This window comes from Pocillopora damicornis, chromosome 1 (assembly GCF_964200805.1).
Source record: "Pocillopora damicornis chromosome 1, jaPocDami1.2, whole genome shotgun sequence".
Lineage (NCBI taxonomy): Eukaryota > Metazoa > Cnidaria > Anthozoa > Scleractinia > Pocilloporidae > Pocillopora > Pocillopora damicornis.
Genome location: NC_142670.1, coordinates 13956270 through 13963925, shown reverse-complemented (window position 1 = coordinate 13963925; position 7656 = coordinate 13956270). Strand labels below are relative to the sequence as shown.

General features: G+C 37.4%; 1 long non-coding RNA gene across 1 annotated transcript; it reads right to left on the bottom strand.

Annotated features, from left to right (window-relative positions):
• Nucleotides 1–276: 276 nt before the first annotated feature.
• LOC149052170 (uncharacterized) lies at nucleotides 277–1845 on the bottom strand. Its single transcript, XR_016181574.1, has 3 exons — nucleotides 1618–1845; nucleotides 1162–1360; nucleotides 277–388 (listed from the first exon to the last, which is right to left on the bottom strand). It is a non-coding gene; the product is annotated as an uncharacterized LOC149052170 (long non-coding RNA).
• Between the last annotated feature and the right edge of the window lie 5811 nt (nucleotides 1846–7656).

Here is a 7656-nt window from a genome sequence, read left to right as displayed (position 1 = left end):
CAAATCCTTGTACACACATGTAACCACCATTGATCCTTTAAACCCCAAGGATCAACAAAAAAATGTTATCAAACAACAACAAAAAAAAAAACACACAAAATTGAAATTTTTATCAGGCTCTGAGGTATGTGACATTTTAGGGAGGGCGAGTGATTAAAGAAGATGGACTATGTAAACTAAGGAAGTGCCTTTACATGAGGCTTTATTTCGACACAGAAATTTCTATTGGAGAAACCAAGGTAATACCAAAAGTAAAGTTACCACAATAGTTAATACGAACCATTTTTCTCAAAAGTTGAAGAAGCGATATCGATTCTTGCTCGCCATTGTTGTTCCTCAAAGTTGAAGCCACTTGCATTCTGGCGATAGGCTTTTTGAATGACCAAAACTGTCAGAAAGAAAAACTACAAATGAAAGCACCTTCGATGAAATTTACAATAGCACACCTACACAAACTTCCATTTTGTGGTGTACACAAATATTTCATAATCTTATGGGTTGGAAGTGTATTGTATGTATCGTATTTGCCCTTCCACGACTATTCGACGAATTCAACCATTTTACAAAGTTTTTTTTTTTTTTAATGTAAGGCTGATAAAAAAATGAGTAGTACTGCACGGACTAAAATTGTGAAAACTCGATTCGTTCCTCGAACCGTTTCGTTGGAGAACTATAGAGTTCATTAGAGAATTTTGAAGCGTACGGTTAAAAATCTCGCATTTACGTACATCACAGACGATAGGCCAATTTTGAGCTCAGTGTACGGTATGAAGTAAGCGGAAAGCATTTCTAAGATTTGACAATTTTATTTAGTAAAGTGTTACTCACCAATCTAATGTTTAAGAAAAGTTTCAATATACAGATCGAGAAGAAGGGTTTCACAATTTGAAGGATTCCTATTCTCTCTTGCTGATTGTTTAACAAAACGTTCAATTTCCTTCTCCACCGCGAAAAATCAAAGTATCAAACAAATTGGAAAAAAAAAAACACAGATGAATCGATGACATCCAGCAATAACATTCTGATACGTTGGGCTAATAGCTGAGTTCCTACACCATCTAGCCATAGGAAATTAGACAGCTCAGTGGGACAGTCAGCGAGTCAGCAAGTAACAAAGGAATAGACTTTGAAACTAAACAGGACTGAAGGCCGCAAACTCACCAATTTTGGGGGAAACGATCCTTTCTGAAGGCCTCATTCCTCTGAGGTGTCGGTTGCCATAATTAAGAGCAAATTTCTCGACGGCCTCTGCCACCTCAAAGATGGATTTTTTCAGTGTTTTAACCTCCTCTATTCCGGCCTTGTCTTTTGTGACGTTCTTTATTTTTAAGGTGAAATCTTCAAACACAGTAACAGCTTCCTACAATTACATAAAATATTTCCAGGTCATTGAACAGGCAGTCTCAGATCTACAATTTACACTAATGCCCCAAATGGTGTCCAGGGTATTCATCGGCTGGAGAACTCTTTTAGGGGCCTGGATTATTTTTTAAGCTTCAACATTTTTACTTCATATGGCTCGATGGTGGTTTATCCTTAAAGATCAAATATTAACCTTTTTATCGTTTAAAAACATACCAAAGTTAAAAAGCCTTTAAGTCATATAAAATTAGATACCTGTAGGGAAGTCCTTCTGGTAATATTTATTCCGCCAAATTTTGAAACATACTCCTTTGCCTAAAACTAAAAATATTGTCTCTCACCTTTGTAAACAGAGGAGATCCTGAAAAACGATATGCATAAAAACGGTAAATGACTAGAAAACATACAAGCTGCTCAACTGGTGACAGCGATGGCGATGGCGACGGCGACGGCGACGGAAACGGGTATGACGATGGCGATGGCGAGGGGATGGCGATGGCGAGGGGATGGCGATGGCGATGGTGATGGTGATGGTGAGGTTGCAAGGGCTACTCTGGATGATAGTGAGGGCGACGAAGGTACTGAAGGTATTGAGGAGTCTTTAAAGAAAAATGTTAATCAAGACCACATCATACACAAAATTACCGTACTATTACACTGCGAGGGCAAAACTGCGGACGGAAAGGGGAGTAAAAAAATGGCCGTCAATAACGTTCAAAACTCTTAAACGCACTCGATTTTTATCAGTAATATAGAAAGCTCTTATTGTTTCCTCAACATTTTATTTGTCGTTGGCACACGTCTTGGCTGATTGTTGCTTAGATAGGGCTGTAGGATGTTTTTCGAAAACTAGACCCCATAATACTGGAGAATGAAATATAATCTGTAGACTTTTCCCTAATAGCTTAAAAAGCTGTAACACTATACTTCAATATCCTGTTCTGCGTTTTCTTGAATAATATTCCACTAATCAAATATCCATTTTGCCTCTTAAGACTTCACTTTACCACGTGTCGTTTCCTCGGAAACAATCTGCATTTTGTCACGTTTTCGAAGCGCATCATCCAACACCACTGAAAAATGAATTCTCCACACAATTCTGGACTTAAAGTTATTCTCTTTTCCTGTTTCAAGACTGAAAGCGTTAAGAACCCAAAGTGTCCCATTTCAACCCACCTAGCCAAAATAAAAACTCTTGCATGCTACGCATGCCTATGTTTATCTTTTCGGTGAGCAGAACATCAAATATATTCCACCTCAGTATTAACTATCTTTTAGACAAGAAAATGTATCTATACCCTCTGGTGATGTATGAGAACTGAGGTAATCCTTACTAACCTCGTTATAGAGTAGTGGTTACTAAGTCGATCGAAATGCCCGCCATATTCGGATTAGATGCACGATGGTCAGTTTATTATGCTCACTGCACATCATGCATTGCATTAAAATTAGCCCTTACAACTTTACAGTTCAAATGATCACACATTAAAATAGAATACAGTAAACTTAAAATTGATTCTCCTATGCGAAGAACAAATAAGTCTGCAAATCTGTTGTATTTGTTTTAGAAAACGATAATTGGCATGGTTCTTAACCGACATGAGTCACAAGCTTTTCACAAAAAGATAACGCTCTTCACATCATCACGCACTATCATCCAACAAAGCAATTGGACTGATAATTCTTTGCAATTGGTATTCACCATCAGATTCGTAACTGTTGTTGTTCGTAAAAGTGATAGTAACAGAACCATCTGCAGCTTTCCCCTGTTTACAAGGTTAAAGTTAGACATATATATCGTGAAAACGTTCATTGGGATTGTTTCAAACATATTTTGATTTACGCAAAGGTAAGTGTAAACTTGATTCTGACTGTCTGAGGGTTTTTATAACTTCTCTCGTGAGTACCACAAACGTTAGCAAATAATGTTTTTATTGCCCTTCAGCGCTCCTAGTGCCTTTGAGTTTACTCAAAATAACATAAAAAAAAAATAAAAACAACAATAACAACATATCAACTCACTCTCGGGGATCTCACAAATATAAGCGTCCGGTTTTTTCCCACTTGTACCATTATCACTTCCAAATACGCCCTGTTCGCCATTACGGAACCTCTTGTACATGAAAGCCGCGTTGTGTTTACCGCTTGGCTCCCCTTGTCCCCATTTGGAAATAGTCAGCGGTCTTCCACTCACCCAGGTCCAATTCCTGGCCCTTTTTTTTAAACCAATTCTCCATTTTTTTTCATAGTTCGTAGTGTTTCGCCTTTGAATTTCGTCATTAATCAAATTCCATTCTTCTTGGGTTTCAAAGGAAACTAGGTCCCCGCCTAGACTTGAGCAAGTGTCTCTGCTCCAGTACCAGGACTCTCCATCCACCGAAATTATGTACCAAGAGTTTTTAAAAGTTATATTTGGGCATTCTACATGATGATGAAGATGAAAACAAAAATACCAATTATCCTAATGATGATAAATAAAGTGATCATTATAATAGCAATGATAACATAAAAAGATTATAATCACAATCACAACAAAGGAAAAAAACGAATGAGCCAGGAAACGTGACTCATTCACTACTGAATTCTTTTTTTTTTTTTTACATCCTATGTATTTGTCTGATCAGTGTCAATAAATACCATACATCTTTCTTCACTACGGCGTCCGCCACACTTACCTGCTTTTGTGGATTAGTTAACTTCACATCAGCTAAGATTATTTGTGAGTTCATATCATTTTGGTAGTCGAGTTTTTAAATATTAATTAGTTCCTCGTTGAGCTGACACCTCCCCCACTCCGCCCCCTACTCTTCCTCCTCTATCTAATCAGACTTAAAAAAACGTAAAATTAAATGTGAATGTAGGTTCCCACAAATGTGCAACTGGAGATACGCAGTTAACCGTATGCAGTTGCTACGGGCAAAGAGCAAAACTTTAAAGTGCACGCAACAATCTCAAAAGATTACCTGGGTAACGATAATCAATAGGGACATAAAAATTAAAGATAAATTAATTAGGGTTAGCTCATGCAGTTTAGAATTTAAAGAAAGTCTTGCAATTAAAACAGGTTGTTCAAACCCGTGATGCCTCGTCCTTAAAGTGACATTTCCTAGGTCTCCCTGAATTCCTGAGGTTAAGTCTAACCATGACCTAAAAGCTACCAGCGTCCCGACAAGATTTTTCCGATAACCTTTCTCAAAAGAACTGCATTTATTATTTGTTTTTCTCAGAGGGCACGGTAGAGAATCCTGGAATCTTATTTGTACTTAACCCGGTCCGGGTTTTCCTATCTCTGCCCACGGGCACGGTATCGCTTGAGCGAGCCGCCGATTACATCTTTAGCTTTGTTGCTATTTTTCAAGAAATTTATTTCGTTTTGCCGGCTGGACAGTATTTTTAAGCAAATCGTTTTGGAGCAAATCAAGCCGATCGATAACTTATTAATTCTCACTTTCTCTCTCTCAGATAACTTTGTTTCCCTGCAAAAAAAATTGGTTTTGAGATGAATATTGATAGCAAATATGTCATAAGATAGGTTAACGCGCTGCCTTAAAGCCGCTTGTAAATAACCTAAGCCTTACTAGAAGTAACTCAGAAAGTTAAAACGTGAGGTATTTCTTCACAGTTGAAATCATTAATGGTAATTTCATTCATTATGTATCTGAATTCTTTCAAAAAATTTTTTCCTTGGAGAACAGTGAGCTAGGTCTTTTTTTACTTCAAATACGCTTTCGGTAAGTCTTTGCAGGTCCGTTCAAATTGGACATTGGTACCGTAAATTTCGCAACAGAAAACAAAGGAATTCAACGAGAAAAAGCTGCTTTAAAATTCCCCTTTTGATGAAAGACCAGAGTTGCAGTCGCGACTGCAGCAAACAAACGAGGGAACTCCCACAACTTCAAAACATAGATTTAAATTTACTTAAAATTACTTTGCAGTTCAGTTTATTTGCCAAACCAGCGCCGTTGTCGTTGTTGATTTGTTTTAAAGGGTGCATACGTTTTTTTGTTACGCGCTCTCTAATTGACAGGTGTCAAATTGTGACAGATACTTGTCAAAAAATGTTTCAAAGTTTGTTTGGAGGCCTCTTAAATTACCTTTTTCATTACCCAAATATAAATATTTCGGTGAGGCCTCTTTTTTATTTACATTTACTCAATCTGTTTCAACTACCATTTCCTAGCTCAAATTTTGTTCAGTTCAAGGAAGGTTTTGCCGCTCTTACAACCCTAACTCATTAGGGCTCATATGGAAAACATTTAGTTAATTTCAAGAGGAAAAAACTGTTATTTATGAGCCAAGGTCGGTCCGTATTGGGAAAAACTGTGTAATTTATCTCCACTACCAGTGCTCAAGACCTTGGGCACAGTATTACTCAATACAGATCTTCCAGCCGGCGAATAACATATTTATCACTGACTTGTACGAGAAACTCACACCCGGACACACAAAAATAAAAGTAATTCGATATGTTATGCTCAAAACAAAAAGCCCACACTCACTTAATTTTTGAAACACGTATTACGGAAAATTTCATGGGCAGTGTGTTCAGCTACTTATGCACGCCTAAAAGTTCATTCATAGCTCACACGTTCAAGTTAGGTGAGCAGAGTATATTCTGTGAACTATGTTTTTCTTTACTTTTAAGAAGCAAGAGCAATTTTCATGACACAAGTGCAAGACTGCTAATGTTTCAGCACATTATATACTTTATGGTTGGAATGTGATCTTACCTCCAGGCATCTCGCAAATGTAGGCATCTCCATTATCATTCCGAGGGATACCATTAAAGAGGCTTCCGTTCATGGATATTTCCGCCCTTTCGTCTTTCCCATTTGGCTCAGAATCTCGCCATTTCGAAATATTCAGCTGTTCTCCACTCTTCCATATACAAACCCCGTCTTTCTTCTCCAAACCAAAGAGCCACGCATTAGTAGTCGAAGTATTCCAAGTACCACGTTTTTGAATCTCATGATTGATAAACTGCCATTCTTCCTCAGTCTCGATGGAGACTAAATAACCTCCCAAGATTGAGCAGACGTCATTGTTAGGAAACCTGTAAATTTTGCTTTTCGAAAATATGTAAGAGGAGTTTTTGAAACAGGTTGGTTGGCACTCTATAAGAAGAAAATAAATAAATAAATAAACGAAAAATGTATACTGAAGATAGCAACACTGACTGAGCGATCGATAAAGTATTTTTTATATCATTAATTTTAATAACAGACGATGGGCATCAAAACCCTCTACATCCCTGAAGCAAATATTAGAATCAGGCCAGATTTTAAAAGTGGATCTTCGGGAGATCAGGGTAATAGCACCGTTATTCTTTGACTTTTTGTTTTGCTTTCCAACTCACGTTTTGAATTGCAATCCAATGTAATTTTAAAAGGAAGTCTATAGCTCATTTATATGATAATTGGTCAGGTATTATCTTTTTTTCCCGTCTATTTAAAGGAACTTGAATATTAAATCGGAATGAAGCTGCCTCACCTGTCCCTGGCAATTTCATCAACAAACGAAGGATGACTGTAGAAGAGAAAATGGACATTTGATTTGATTGTTATCTCAAGAGCAACATTTGAAACAATGAAAAAGTTTATTAGATTTCGAGTAAGACGAGTACTGATGCATTTTATTTGCTACATGCCCTTTAACATCCATTCATGAATTTTATTACCTTCCTAGGGAGCTGACGGAGAAATTATAAAAAAAATGCAGCATCTCCGCAATTCACCAACTAGCTGAACAAAACTTGTCATATGTGGAAACATTTTTAAGGATACGATAGACGCTCAGGAAAGTCCTTTGGAAATTTTTTTTAAAACGGGTTATTCGCGCAACCGAACTATAAACGAATGAAAAGGATGTCAAATGTGCTATCCAGAGAAAAAATGTTTCACTTTTCAAGCGAATGAATCGGGTATCAAATCTGAGCGCTCAAATAAAACTTGCATAATTTGAATCTTGAGGGGGGGGGGGGGGGGGGTCTCCAAAATTTTGTGAGGATTTCTGCATGTTCTTGGGAGTTACAAAATTATGGATCAGCAGGCTGCGGAACTTACGGAACCTCCAGAGCCCATATATTTTTTTTAAAGAAGAGCAATGGGTTGAGTATAAAGTTTGCTTTCGGGCATAAAGAAGAATAATTGAGAAGAGAAATATGTTCTAATTAACTATGACGTTCAACTTGACGAGCAGTCAGCAGTCATCTACTCTGAGTTTCAATGAGAAAACAACAATATGAAAGCTCCAAAGGTTTGGGTACCGCGATGTCTGAATAACGCCTCATCCGAA